Genomic DNA, 16,110 nt, shown 5'->3' with positions numbered 1-16,110 from the left:
GTGTCATTGAGCACCAATGATAAAAGGTGAGGTTTTTTCAAATATATTCCTTCTCAGCTCTATAATTAATTTAGTTTTTTGGAAAGTGTTTCTCTGGACTGAGTCTTATGAGAGAGAAGAGGTATTCTGAGCCAAATGTCACATCCCCACTATACATGTGTGAGGATCTCTTGACTTGGGTCTGGCAGGTTGTTAACTGCAGCAGAGATCCAAATCCCATCCTGAACCCCAAGAAATGCTAGACTGTCTGGGATTTCATTATAGAGTTGGATCCCCTCTTCTTTGCTGCAAGAGGTCCTTCCCACAGCCTTTTTAAAGGAATTGTTCTGGGAAAGATGCTTCCCACTCCTGTGTCTCTGAAGATTTGGTCAATAAATAAAGATAGAACGAAAGAATGAAAGAGAAAGAGAACAGAAGGAAGGAAGGAAGGAAGGAAGGAGGGAAGGAGGGAAGGAGGGAAGGAGGGAAGGAGGGAAGGAGGGAGGGAAGGAAGGAAGGAAGGAAGGAAGGAAGGAAGGAAAGAAGGAAGGAAGGAAGGAAGGAAGGAAGGAAGGAAGGAAGGAAGGAAGGAAGGAAGGAAGGAAGGAAGGAAGGAAGGAAGGAAGGAAGGAAGGAAGGAAGGAAGGAAGGAAGGAAGGAAGGAAGGAAGGAAGGAAGGAAGGAAGGAAGGAAGGAAGGAAGGAAGGAAGGAAGGGAAAGAAATTATCTTTTAGTATTTTTCTTGACTGGAAAGAAAACAGGAAACACATTTATTTTCCCTGATTTTTAACGAAAGGGACATTTTCTTCAGAAATGACTTGTTGACAACTTTGGTATCAATCCTACTCAAAGGTTCTCTGAACTGGGAGGCACGTAGCTGCTTTACCAATTCTGCTGCATTTCTTTGTAGATTCAGCTGAAGGAAAAATGTTAAATAAATTATTTGTTTCCAATTACTCAGCTCTAAAAACAAATATGCACACGTCTTTACACAGAATCATGGCAGGCACACTAGAATATTTGCAATTTTATGAGCTTATTGGGAAATAAACCAGACAAATATCTCTTCTGATCATGAGCAGGTAAGTCATCACTCCTTGTGCATAATACAGATGGCAGAGGGTTTTGCCTGTACCGCAGGTAACTGAAATAAGATAAAATTGCAAGCTTATAAATATTACTCCATAAATATTTTATTTAATTTGAAGATAAAAACAGAGACATACAGCTGTTATAGCATATCTTTGCCTTCAGAACCACAATCTACTGCAGTGAAGAAGTTCTGATGGCAATTTCCAACAGCTGTGTGATCCTTCATGATGAGTTCTTGTACCATTGGCTAAGTAGTAGAGGTGAGACTATGAGGGAAATGAGAATACAAGAGAACAGTTGTTAATCCTGGAACACATGTACAAGCATATTTGCTTCATTATGTTTCAAAGCTCTGAATTGTGAAAAATATAACCCAAAAGGTCCTGAAATTTCCTGCTCTTTTTCATTTCAAGACATAGTCTAAGATTCCTCTTCCCATCCAAGCTAGACTGAGCAACAATTGAACTTTATTAATATTATCTACTTGGTATTGTCACAGTCATCTTTGTTCCAGAGAGAGACAGTTTGCGAAATTCTAGAGTCTGTTATTTAGCAAGTACCTTAAGGTTTTTCATGCCTAAACTCATGGTTAAGCATTTTTGTTACTTGTTAATGAGTGCAGATTCAGTAATTTATCTAAGTATTCCCTTAACACTGCTTTTAGCTTTGCATATTTCCGAGCAGACTGCTGGCCTTCTCTAACTAATTGACCCAGCTTCTGCTTTATAAAAAGAGGAAGAGCAATAAACAAGAAAGCATTCATTTCCTACAGCAGAAAAGGCCACTTTCATCAAGCAATGCTCACTGACTTGACTGAGCAAGAATTAGTAACTTCCTGTTGGGTGTTCTGTCCTAACTCTGGTCAACTCAGAGATGGTGCAAAATGATTTCATAATAAAAACTGGCATAAGCACAGTCAGAGGACCGGTAATAAAGTCCTGACATCAGCAACGCTTTAAATCAATTCCTACTTGGCTCAGTCTTGGAGAAGCTCAAAAGATGATCCACATCTTACAGCCTGATTTGAAAAGCAGCAGCTGCTCTGAATCCCAGACAGGTTTTACCTGAATCTTCCCCACCTTCTTGCTTGTTAATGAATGAAGCTGTCCCACTTCACTCCCCTGGCAGCTGAGGGGCATGGTAAAGTAAGCAAAGGTGACAGGAGACCCTCTTCTGGTTTTTACCATATCCAGTAATGGCCATTTCAGAAGAAGGTGAAGTGGGCAATTACAGAATAGGCTGTCTAAGAGGTCTCTTCTGACCCATGTTTCATAGAAGACATTTCAGAACAAGCATAACATCTTGGCTTAAAGCAGGGTAAGTACTTTTCTACTAGGAGGTACAGGTACTTTTGCACAAGGAAGATGACTAGAGCAATAATAGCTTGGAGACCTGCAAAAAGGAGCTTATGAGCCCTGGTGGAAAGCTTCCCACCCTGCAATACTGCAGGCAGGTCCAGCAGATGAAGGCTCACCAAATTTACAGGGACCCAGCATTGCTCCTTTTTTAATCCCTAGAATGCAGAGGCAAACACTCCGGAGCTGAGGGACTTGTTTCCTTTTCCTGTATGCGAAAATCAGGACAGATGGTGTAAAAAATCCAAAGCTGGGATTCCTCTTCTCATCCAAACCAGCTCCTCCTTACACAAGGGAAGCCCTTGAGTGTAAATATTTCCCTCTACAGAGTGACAAGGACAAATGTGCCCTGCGCTGTCTAAATGTACCAGCAAAAGTTTCTTCCTTCTGGGGACAAACCAGACCAGGAAAGATGATCTTGTGATTAAAATTCCAGCCTGAGACTCTGGATATCTTGGTTTACTCCTTTTTCAGTATTCACTTTATGGTACCGGAAAGGCCACTTAAGCTTGCAATGAGTAGGTTAACCATCTGTAAAAGATGCATAACTGTATTTTCCTTTTTACTTACTAGAATGTAAATTGTTTGGGTCATCTCCCAGTACTACAGCGTATTTAGTCATTGCTGCAGTATAGATATGTAACAGCAATAAAATAACACATTGGAAACCAAACCAAACCAAAAATCTGTTAGAAATGCACAATCTCTCTCATTCCCCAACACCAGTATAGCTCTAACTCCATCAAGAATGAACCATTTGGTGGCTCCTGGCCTACCTGGCAGCTCCGAGGGCTGTCCTGACCCAAGGAACTCAATTGGGCCACCTGCAATGAGAGGAAAGCACTGCTGGTTTACATTGCTTCACGCGATGCTGTCACAGGTTACAAGACAGGTCTGGTGAACTGCCTGTGCACAAGGACATAAATGGAGTATTCATTGTGTCTATAAGGACTGTAAGTTCCAAAAGGATGTGGTGTAAGAACATGTGTCAATCAGTATCCATGCCTGATATCTGAGGGACAGCCATTTCCATCTTAACCTGGCATTTTCCAGTCAGTCTGAAACACTATTATATAGCAAATCTGTGTGAGTGTGTGCATACATATGAATGTACGTGTGTGTGTGTGCATACATACGTATGTATGTGTGTGTGTGTGTATACACACTAAAATTTTCCCTTCAGCAAAGAAACCATATCTAAAAGGTCTTGGAATAAAAAATAATGAACTCTTAAAATCAAAGAGCCACAGGAATTCATTGAAGTCAATTGAGTTGGACACAGGTTAGGAAGAGATCCAAAACCTCTGTGAATTCAGAAGGACTGTACCAATAATGTCTCAACTCATTTATTGCATAACTCTCCTAGAATGACCCTGCCCAAGAAGACATGAGGCATTTCAGTACATCAAAAGGAGAATCGTCAAAATAAAGTTAGTGAAATGAGAAATCATTCTCAAGTATTAGACATTGAGAAAAGTATTGAGCCCTGGGAGCATTTAGGAGAACAAAATTACTTGGAGTTAAGATTTTGCTCTATATAAATGACCAAGAATTTCTCTGGACAGTGAGTTCATGAAACCAAGGATGAAACGTTTGACAGCTGGGGGAAAAACCTTATCTGGTAATAAGATATGGTTTGAAAAGCATCTTCTGGGGAAGGCTAACTTAAAAACCAGTACTTCCACCTTTAGGAAATATTGCCAGGTTATAGTTTGAGCTCTGTAATAGACTAACATTGCAGTAATAACACAGGTTTGGCAAAAATATGAGCAACTCCATGAAAATCTCTGGCTTTTTCACTACTGTTTTGAAAATTCATCCCATAGAAATGTACTTTTATGTAAATAAATATTGCCCTGGCCCCACATATGTGCTTAGGGCTTAGGGATGCACAGTCTCCATCTCCCTGCTGATCCATGGTGAATTGCTGAAGTGCAATAAACTAATCATGTGCATGAACCCTTTTGACAAATGACCTCTCATAATTATTCCTTTTCCTAAGGAGACTTCAAGACTAGAAATTTAATCATAAGGAAAGAAAATCCAGCAAACTATTCCTTCAGGCCACAGACATCGAATTTCATATCTATGGTTATATTGTATGCAGAAAACGCCATGTTACATTAATTAGTGGAAGCTTTTGGTTCACTCTTTGGCAATCCACATGTATGGTGCCATAAGGGTAAGACATATGAGGTGCTGTATTAAAGCATACTCTGTGAATATCTACTGCTGTTGTTCAGCAGTAAATATCTTTATCCACACGATAGGAATATGACTGACCTGCGTCCCTCTTACTGGAGATTGCCCCTTTCAAAGATATCCTCAGCCAACTGCTTCCCACAGTGGTAAGGAAATCGCTTCCTTTTAATTCTAATCTGGAGCAATTTCCCTCCACTACCAGCAGAGCAATCGTGTCAGCAGGAGCAGAGCACCTCTTGACCCCATTTAGCGTCAGCAGACCCAGACCCTTGTGTTTGTGCCCCTGCAGACCCCAGGTCAAGCAGCAGCCAAGAGCCTTTCCTACTGCAGCAGCCTCATCCCACACGCACCACAGGGCTGCTCTTATACCAGCAGCAAGCTGCCAGCCAAACCTCCCTGTGCAGGGAGACCTGAGAGGGAGAGATAAAACAGTTCTCCAGCCACAGCTGAAAGCAAGAGGAAGCTTTTTCTCACCCAAGGCATGAGAAAGCTGTAAAACAGCGCGATATGTGGGAGAAGGAAATGGAGCCTGACGAGTTCATATCAGGAAAGCACCAAGCGTAACCCATTAAAAGATTTTGCTATTACTTAGCACAGTTGTAGCATGAAGGTACTGCAGGATGGGAATCCTAGGTTTGACCACACTGGAAAGGGCCAGACCTGTTCCTCTGTATGTGTGTGTATGACATACATCAGGAAGGCTCTTTCAGAATACAGGCACTGTTTGTTTAACATTCCTCTCCTCCTCTCAGAAATGGGGAAAAAGTGAGAAAGGGAAATTTATTTGTCCATGAGGCCTTTTTAAACAGATGAGGTAATTACCTGATTGCATCTATTATATGCAGAGCTGCTCCAATCATCATAAAGCACAATTGCCAAACTGCAATTAACGGCAAAAAGAACCGCTCCAAACACCCAGCCCTGTTTAACTAACCCCAATGCAGGGGCACGGACCAGAAATTTCTATTCTCAACCTCATCAGGCCATATCAGTGAGAGGGCAGGAAGCCAAGAGCAGGGCTTCATCCTGAAATACACATCCTTGGCTTTTCAGCTGACTGTGTCAGAAATCCTTAACACTGTATTTCTTTAGAACTAGTCTGCTATGGAGAGTTACTAAACATACATCATCAGCCCAACAGAGCACTAACAGGAGTATGCAGCAATCAACTAAATGGACCGAACAAGAGCTGGGAGGAAGATAGTGTGGGAGGATTTTAAGTGAACTGGTGTGTTCATAAAGAATGACAAATGGCCCAAAAGGCTCAAGGTCCCTGTTCATTCAGGAAAGACAGAGAAGCAATGCAGGCTCTGGGAGGGGGGTTAAAGAGTTCTGGGGCTGCAGAGCTTGTGGAGCTCTCAGGGCATAAACCCCACTTTTTGTCCCCACTTCTGTGCAGGTGCTGGACTAAGCACAGGCATTTCTTTAGACCAAGTGTTGTGGCTTCCACAATTGCCTTCAGGGGAAGGAGATGCATCAGTGGGAGCTAGACAGCTCCCCGAGGTCAGCAGTACCAGTACCACAACAGCAGTGCTGTGATGGAAGCCCAAAACCCTTTCCCTTCCTGTGGCTACTGGAAGCCCCTCTTGGTGATGCAAGGAGTCCTGGGTTGTAAACCTCTACTCCCATTTCTTCCCCAGACCACAAATAGTGCCAAGGTGAACCCTGGAAATACAGGGTTCAACACCTGCTGAGAGGGCAGCTCAGTCACAGCAATCCCTCATCCAGCATTGAGTACTGTAGGAACAATGCAGCAGGCATTTGTCCTTTTTCTCTTAGAAGAAAAAGAACAGAATTTCCTCTCTTTTAGGTCTGCCCAGTTCAGTTTCTACAGCTTCAGACAGGCTTTAGCTTCGCTTCTTGTGCCTCTGCCATCTATGCCTGGGAAAGGCAGGAATTCAGCAGGCTGCATCCTTGCTGCCCAGAGCTGGAACCCAGTCTGACCCAGTCCCTCCACACTTTTTTTCCATTAGGAAACTGGTGTAAAGCTAAAGGCAGCACCTAAGTGGGATGGACAACAGGGGTTCTGAGCCTCGGTGTGCCCAAATCCCAACTTGATGTCACATTACAAACACAGTGTTGTTCACAAGCCTAGAGCTGAGCACCTCTGAGACTACAGAGAGAGTCTCCAGGAAGAGAGAGATTGCCTGGAAAAAGCATTCCTCATGCTCAGCCTTGCTTTCCCCTTCTCATATGGCATCACATACTCCCAGACAGCGGAGGATGTTCCAGGGCAGGGCAGCATCAGAGCAGTGTGCACCATTGGAGACTGGCAATACTGGCACATATCAGCAAACATGGTCCCCAGTGCTCCTCAGACAGTACTGGGACCTGCTCCACAGCCTGCCATGGAGAAACCTCTTGGATTTGTGGAAATGCAGCTGCCTAGGAAACAAAGATGTCCATGAAGCACTTGGGCAGGGGGAGGTAGCTAAATAGTGAAGCACCATGAGAGAAGTGCTCATACATCCATAGGCTCAATACTGTCACCTCTCAGAGGCATTGAACTGGATGGGTTCTTACTGTTGTCATTACTGCAATAGCACTGTGCTAGGCACTTCTAAGACCTACTGGGATAAATGATTATGGCCACAATTTAGTTCTGTTTAGAAATACATGTACCTACAATAGGATAAGTCAGTTGCTATATGAAGCTCATGCATTTGGATTACAGCCAGCATACTGTACTCACAGAATAGGAGACAGGAGAGCAGTAGCAGCATGTCAGGTCACTACAGCTTGTTCCCTAACCCATATCCAAGAATCCAGTGACTGGAGAGAACTCTCAGAAGACAAGAACAGGCAGAAAGAGAAACATCTCATTTCCCCAGCCTCATTCCCATGCAATTCCACAGAGCTCAAAATCAATTTGTCCTGACTTCCACAAGAGTGGAAGGAGAATGAGGAGTCATATATCTATTTATTACAGTGCTAAAAGGGGAAAAAAATCAAGCAGATGTGAGAGCAATGGCTTCTTTTGTTTGTTTATTTGGGTTTTGGGGGGGTTTTTTTTCACTTTCTCCAGCCCAAAAGTTACTGGGACATGCATTCAAGGAAGCCTCCAGAGACATGCCAGCCCTGCATTTGACTTTCCCCATTGAGCAGATTGCTTAGTTGCATTTACACTACCTGACCCAGTTTTTATCTCCCTATTTGAAGAAAAAACAAAATCATACATAAAACCAAGCACAGACCAAATACACTTAGAGAGGCTTTGGACTGTGAATCACATAGAAGGAAACTAGAGGAAAAGAGAGATCTTATTTTACCCAGTGTACAAAAGGGACTGAAATCACATTCACTTCCACAGTGACTTAACCTCCCCTCCCTGCCTTCCCCCTTGCACCAGGTTTCACCTTCACTAAGTAGGTTATAACCACACATGCCTGTTCTAAAGCTACTCTAATGTCATGCTTGTTGTAGGTCAAGGCAAGAGGTGTGTAAGCAAGTTATCATGTACACTATGCACATGCTTCTAGCAGCAAAGGATACTCAAGATGTTTGTTTGCAAGAGCCCCAATGCTGTCAGCCAATGTGAGGTGGTTCTCAAAAGTAAAGAAGTTAAGGGCACTGACTTCACTGTTGGAAGCCTGGATATCCCGTCACTTCACACATCTCACATCCTTTCCTGTGACTGAAGATCCAGTCCCCAGGCCCTCAGCTCACAGCTAAGGGCACATGCATTCATTTTGAGGGGAGCACTACAGAGAGACCAGATTTCCTATCAGTTTGTACAAGCTCTACCAACCTCCACAAACCTAAACTAAACCTACTCCTGAGTCCTTCCCCACATCACGCTTTGTGACTGGTCTGGCCACAGCCTGAGGGACTGTTCGCAAAGCTCTGCCTAATGAATGTCCTCCTGTGGCCTCACAATTAACTTTTCATCCAAGTGAAAATGAAAGGACTTGGGCTTCAAATGAGAAATGACTTCCAGTTTTCTAAGGAGGAAAATCTCCACTTCACATATATGTATGTGTGCATACGTACTTGCACATACAACAGACCAAATTTTTCCCATTTGCAACCAAAACAGACAAACCTCAAGCAGTCCCCCACAGCAAAGATTCTGTGTTAAAAAACCACATCATAGTATCCTATTTCCCTTGCATTTTTAAAAGTGAGAGCTCTAGAGTAATTTAATGTCGCTGTTTACCACACTTCTTATTGAACACAGAGATCAATAACAAACTGCTGGTCAATAAAGAGCTGCTCATGGAAGGGAACAGATTCTTGCAGGTGCTAAAATGGAAAAAATACAGAGGAATAATTAATATGTGTTTGATAGTGGCCACTGGGCTGTAACTAATAAGGTAAATGTATCATCTGTTAGGAGAAAGTTTTCATTTCACACTGCATTGAAGGTCTGGGGACACTTCTCTGGCTGCCTGCAAGAGCCAGGCACAGGTATTTCCCATCTCAGGTGGGTGTTTTAGCCAAGCAAGGAAAACGTTTTTGCATCTCTTTCAAAGTATTTATTGCTTGCACAGAATCATTTCCTCCAGTCCCCAGCAAATCAAAAGCCACTTTCACATTCCAAAAATTAGGATGGAGATTCTAATGCCCTCATCATTGTCATGAGGCTGTACCTGTTGTCTCATCAGGTTTTAGATCCTGCTTCCTCACTGACACAGACCTAATCTTTATTTCCTGACTTAAAAGCAGATGCTAGCTGCAGCCTATCACCCAGGGTTGAGTGATCTTGGTATCATCCAGCAGAACAGGCTGATATAAGCCCTTCTCAGTTCATTACAGTAGCGATTTCATTCTGCCTGCATTGAACTGGAGAGGACCCCAGTCACCCCCAACAGGCTGGCTTCAGCTCACGAGAATAAAGCAAAAGGAAGAGGAAGAAAAATGTTATGGTAGGTGCTCTGTAAAATGAAAGTGCCCATAAAAACTGAGCCCTCGAACTGATGGACGAATAAATGCATCAACTGAAATTCACAAATGAGTTATTATATTTTAATATGTAACATATATATACATTTATATAATATATATGTTATATATATTATATATTTTTATATATATATAAAAGACATATAGATGATAGATAGATAGGTAGATAGTTCTGATAGATTTCAGTTAGATAGTTTCCAGATCCTTCCACAGAGTACTCCATGTACTCAGGGTGCACCTATCACCTCTGCTCAACCTCTCCTTTTAGTAACCTAGAGATCCAAATGGCACTGAGTTCACACAGACCCAAGTGCTGTGCACAATCTCTCTTTAGATAGATAATAACCTGATTCCTTTATTTCCTGATGAAGACAGAAAGATGAAAGAAGGGAACTGCAGCAGGAAATAGCGAGTCTACAAAGCAGATTTCAAATCCTTTGCCTTGACAGGCAAGCTCTATTGATAAGGTTTTGTGGACATATTCCTGCTGTGTTATATCACTATCCAAACAAATGCACCTTCTGCTTTCTTTTGCTCCATACACTTTTATTTTCTCCTTCAGTGCTATCATATTTTAGTTAGAAGTGATCACTTTACATTATCCCAGTATTTTGACCCCTCAGGTGCTTCAGCTATTAGATTATACTGCCCCATCCCTGAAGACAAGGATGTTGATATTATCTGTACATCCATCCTGATGTATTGCTAACCACTACAAGATCACCTTGAAGGAGGAGTCATTTAAAATGTCCAAGAAATTAAATTTAGAGGGGAAAAAAGACAAAGCCAAAAAGAAATGAGGTGTTTGACTGCATGGGGTACAAGTCCATGGAACATCAGCCTCCAGCAAAGGTTACCTACTTCCAACAAGGAGAAGTCATTCCTGCTGTTGTTTTCATAGGAGTGACTATGAACAAAGGACTGAGCTGTTGAGGCAGGAGAAATAATTGAGCCTATAATCAGTTATATGTCTCCATATGGAGGCTCATTAGCTTTCCAGGCAACATACGTTAAAACTAAGACAAGTTCACACCAAAGTTCAAGCAACTTAAAGACCTTCCCAGCATGTCTGTGGCTTATATAGGTCCCTTTTAACCCTCAATGCTGTAGTGTTTTAGTTAGAGGCAATGAGGAGGATGCTTCAACTCTGAACTCAATCCACATACAGCAGCGATGTGAAGGCAGCGGGATGTAAACAGACTGACATTTCATATGTTTAGGGTTTAACCTATATGGAAATTTCCTGAAAATACTTCAATTAAAAAAAAATCACAAAAATTTATGCTCACAGCTTTGGGCATGATTCTGTATGTCTTTAACTAAAGATCTCAGATCTGTACTGTCGTGTGTTATAACACAGAGCTGGTAAGTTGAATAGGAGCAGAACTGAACATTTCCTTCTGTAAAAACAAAGGAGACCTGAGAGACTTTTGTTAGATGAGTAACAAGCAGTGGTAAGGCTCACAAGACCTCTGGTGAGTTTAAGTCTCTTGGAAACTAGGCATTTGTGAACTGATGCAGGAAAAATGTGAGAATAGCTTTGATATCTTTGACATCCAGCTTAGCTTTTAAATCATGTGGCCTGCTGAATCCTCCCAGTTTTCCTGCTTCATCTCCACATGTTTATTGGTATGAAGTGGACAATCCACTGCTTTATAAATGTTACATGTGCAGGGTGGGTTGTTATTCCAAGTACTGGGACTGACTCGAGCTGTTAAGCTATAAATTCAAACCACTGGGCTTTTCCCACTTGGACTACCATACTACAGCTGGGATTTTAATTTCACATGACGAAGGTGAAACAAGCCGTGGCCTGTAGAAACCTTAAATCGTTGCCCATACAAGCAGTGGTAAAATGTGAACAGCCAAAAATAACTCCCAGTATGGGTATAAGAACATTACAGTTGAGACCACGGTTGGTCTCCCTTCACTTATGGTCTCTACCAGTGATCAGCAGCTGATGCCCATGGAAAGAGTAAGAATCAGAGTAAGATCAGTGATCATTCCTGAGAATGGACTCTCATTCCTTGTGAGCAGTGGCTGAGTAAATCCTCTCTCAGTGAACACCAGATCATATGGGTTTTGGTGGACTACTTTGTTCTTAAGTCTTACTTGAAGTATAGGTGCTTCATTAAAAGAGGTTGAAGTGGGTGTCCATCTGAGCCCATCCCAGCACCTGAGATGTCTCACACTAGTTGATGCACTGTTTTGAGGTGGTAGGGGGACCAGCTGACTGTGTAGTAAACACCAGCCTCCAAAGGTTCCTTTAGCACCCAGCTAACAGCCTGGGGTTTCCACCCTTCTCCAGTGGAAAGGAGCGGGTAGAAGATCCTATGTCCCCTACATCTCTGAATAAGTTTCCCCATCTATGAATGGTAGGAAGTTCCCCAAGGGCTAAGTTTCCTCCACATTCAGGTGCATCCTTATGTGGGGAATGGACATACCTGTGTGGTATGTGCCACGTGCAGCATCCCAATCCTGGAATCCACTCCTCAAACACATGCAGCTGGCCATCACCCTGACTCCCATGGAGAAGAGATACCACCTCCGCATGGAGAAGATGGTGATGGTGTATTAACATTGTGATTGTGCGTAACCTCGGGCGCTCAGGAGAGCTTCCCAGCCTAAGCCCTAACTCAGTGTCGGTGCACACCACTTACCTCTCCCTGTCTCTCAGCCCAGCTGTGTTTTGAATGGGCACACAGACCAGCAGGGATGTTCCAGCTGGATCTCCAGTTTGGAGAATGACAGATGAGGACTGGAGACCTCTGTGTAGATCACCTGCCCCACAGTCCAAGACTACAGTTACTTGAAGAATTACAGAAAGTGAAAAAATAAATGTCATGGAGCTCCATAACATTGCCCCAAGCCAGTGTCAGAGCTCCAAGAGCATTCCCAAAGACACATTCAGCACCATCAGCAGGAGCTGATACCTCCAGAAAACCTAGCCAGACTGAGTAGAAAAAAGGTATTTAAATCAGAGAATCATCTTAAGACTAGAAAAGGGCCCTAAAAAAGACATAGGTCACTATCTCCTCTAGCTCCTCCTACAACGAGAACAATAACTCTCCAAGATGGCCAACCTTGGCTGAAAGTCTTCAAGCAATGGAAATTCATCATTCCATTAACTCTCACAATTTCTTCAATTTCTCATTTCCATGGCAGCAGAACAGCAGTTTTCATGTAAACTGAGAAGCAGGCATATTGAGAGGAAATGCTCATACATATAGAAGGAATGAATCATGAATGCTCATACTTAATCATAGAATATCTCAAGTTGGAAGGAACCCGTAAGAGTAATTGAGACTAACTCCCTGCTCTCCACAGGACTACTAAAACTATACCATACAGCTGAAAGCATCATCCACATGCTCTTTGAACTCTGACAGACTTGGTGTTGTGACCACTTCCCTGCGGAGCCAGGATAATAGCTGATAAAATAATGAAGGACAATCAATTGTGTGCAGGGAATTATAAACCAGCTTTAAACTTGGACATTGTTGGGAAAATGCAGAGATATAAAACTTATTAGCATTTAAAAAAGCACCTCGCAACATACGGGATGCAGTTCTGCTTCTCTACCTGTTATGAATGAATCCCTGAGGCACTTCCTTTTGCATAAAAAATATATAAATTGTATAAAGTTGTATATTTTCCTGACAAATCCATCAACAACAAAAAAAACATCTTCCATTCTGAAAAGCTCTGACTGTCTGGGACAACATTTAGATGTGCTGCTTCAGATAAGTATCCTTCTTCTTTGGCTTTACAAAACTTCTGTGTAGAAAATTTGCTAAACACATAACTGTGGTGAAAGCTCCTTTCAGAAGCATTGTATGTGACAAGAGAAGTGAAAACATCTGTGAGTTAAGAGTCCAAAGAAACCAGAGAGCATTGGGAAAGCAATATGAAGAGCCATCCTGACAATCTTGCAACATATCAAAAACTACGGCAGAACTGCACTGTACTGTTTATATTACCAAAAGATGAGACAGATGTGGGAGAAACTCTTTCACAGTAACATGCGGGTTATAAACAAGAGACCTAACAATTTTCAGATCTTTATCTAGGTGCAAAAATGTTCTTTTTAATCTTAAATCCTGTATAAACTATGAAATGCTTTTGCAGAAAACCAAGCCATTCTTATTCAGATGGTTTAATGCCTAGTTCATTAGGAGCTGTGTTAGCTGCATGTACTTTTCAGACTATTTTATTCATATCATGTTTAAAGAAAGACTGAAAAAGAATTTATGATATGCACTTTGATGGCTTTGCCTTAAAAAGAAGGAATATTTGCATGCCATATCTGATTAAAAATTTACCAGTTAGTAATAGTGAATTGGGAAAATTTAAACATTATCTCAAGGCAAACTACACAAAGAGTACATATAGGTGAGTTAAAAGCAGACCTGTTGCATGCAAAATCAATAAAAATATTCATTAAAACCCTTAGCTGTTCAGAGTTGATGGTTCACTTAGAAGGTTCTCAAACACCTTAAGGGGAAGACAATGCACAATGAAGACATTTAATTAACCTTAACTCTGACCCCCATAGCAATTGCATTCATGTATCTTGCAATCATTATTTTTTTCCTATCTGCTAGGTACCACTGCGAGCGCACTTTCTCATCTCCTTCTCATCACACAGGCCTTTCCATCTTTTCTAAATTTCTCCAAGATAAGCATAAAGGACGCTTAATGAAATCACATAAAGAAGCATAGGCAATGGAATGAGATTAAAGATAAACATAGATAGAGATCATCTCTTCTGCTGGGATGGGAAAACCTTCAAGATAGGAGAAGGCTGCAATAATGCAAATGCAACCATTCCTCTCCCCTGGCTGTACCACAACAGGAGATCAATGAATAGAGGGCAAGATTTAGAGGAATAGTCAATCTTTTCTTTTACATGCAAGAAAAATTCATGATTCCAGGAATGAGGAACACTGCCAGACCACCCTCTTGCCTTGATGCCCCTGTTTGTAAGAAATAATAACCAGGGCTTTCCCATGGACAGCAAACTGACAAGCCCTGTAGAGGTAAGAAAGATGAAGTATAGCACTTCCATCTAGCTCTCCTAGATAGGATAGTCTAGGATGAGGAATAGACTGGTTCAGGCTCCTTCTCAAAAAACTTTCCAGGTTTTTCTAACACTCTTTGTAGTCTCCTCACCACCAACACTGTAACCATGATGAGAACCTCAGACTGGGAGTTGTTGGAGATTTATTCACTAAAAGCTTTACAACTCAGCATCCAAATGCACAGCAAATTCACACACGAGTGTCAAGAACTCCTGAAAAATACCATTTGGAAAAACGAAGAGACAGGATTTTGAAGAGGTGAATGTAAAGTGCCTGATTTACAAACAAAATTCCTCAGTGTTCGAACAGGTCTATGAGGACACAGAGGTTTAATGGAAAGCAGAAAGAGCACCACACTTTAGAGAAATGCTCTGCTATGGGAGGTGATGTAAGAAGAGTGTCAGTTCCCTGCCCAGCAAAGAAAACTCACAGAGGAAACCAGACAGGTTTTTAAAAGGCAGATCTGCTAAAAGCCGACATGCATTAAGCTTTCAGCTGCACTGAAGGAAAAGCAAAAACCACAACTGAAAGGCATATTTAGAAGTTATTTGGAGGAGAACTATGTCTTCTGCAGCAAAACAAAACAGACTTTCTAAGACACGGTAGTTGTAGGAAATGGTACCAAAAAAGAATGCAGACCATTTAGGAGAGTAAGATTTTGTATAACATGGATTATTTTTCCTTGACTCCTTTCACTGTAACAGGTGGTATCGAAGAAACTAACCCAAAAATCCTCAATGATTTCACGTCAATGAAGAGGCTGCCATTGACTTTATCTGACAACAAATCCAGTCTCAAAGAAGATAAGTGCTGTGTGTGTACTTTCTGTCGTTGATAAATGATGGAACTGAGAAGAGCTATTTTCCAGCCTTAACCAGTTCCTTTGAATTCAGCCAAGTGCAACTCATGACTGAATGCAATATCCTCTGAAACACAGTCTCTGCCAGAGCAGCACACGGCTCTTTTAAACAGCACGATACAGCAGCATATCCTGCTGTAGAGATGAGAGCAGCTCAAGCACTCAGACATCAATAGTTCGATTTGATGATCTTAATGGTCTTTTCCAACCTAGTTGTTTCTATGATTAGTGAAGAGCATGTACTATGCTCTGGGGGATCTTGTTGATCCCCCTGGCCCATGTTTGCCCAAAGATGTATGGATATGTTTTAACATCTGGAAATCTCAGAACAAACTAAGTGCTTGCATAGCCTCCCTCAGGCTGCCCAGGATCTGGAATTCAGTCTCAGCAGAGATTATATGGTTCCTTCAATCACCAGACCCACTTAGAAGATGCTAAAATTAAATCAGCTCAATCCTGTTTCATTGATGAGATTTGATGTGACGATAGGCCAAGACCTCACAACCTGAGGGAATGGCCTTTTACATCCATATGCAAAGAAAAATCTGAAGCCATTACTTGCTGGAGTAGACAGCATCTGCATGGTGTTGGTTTTGATGACCTTAAAGGTATTTTTCAGCCTAAACAATTCTATGATTCT

The sequence above is a fragment of the Psittacula echo genome (genome assembly GCF_963264785.1).
Source record: "Psittacula echo genome assembly, chromosome: 6".
NCBI classification, from domain to species: domain Eukaryota; kingdom Metazoa; phylum Chordata; class Aves; order Psittaciformes; family Psittacidae; genus Psittacula; species Psittacula echo.
Note: the sequence above shows the minus strand (reverse complement) of the source record.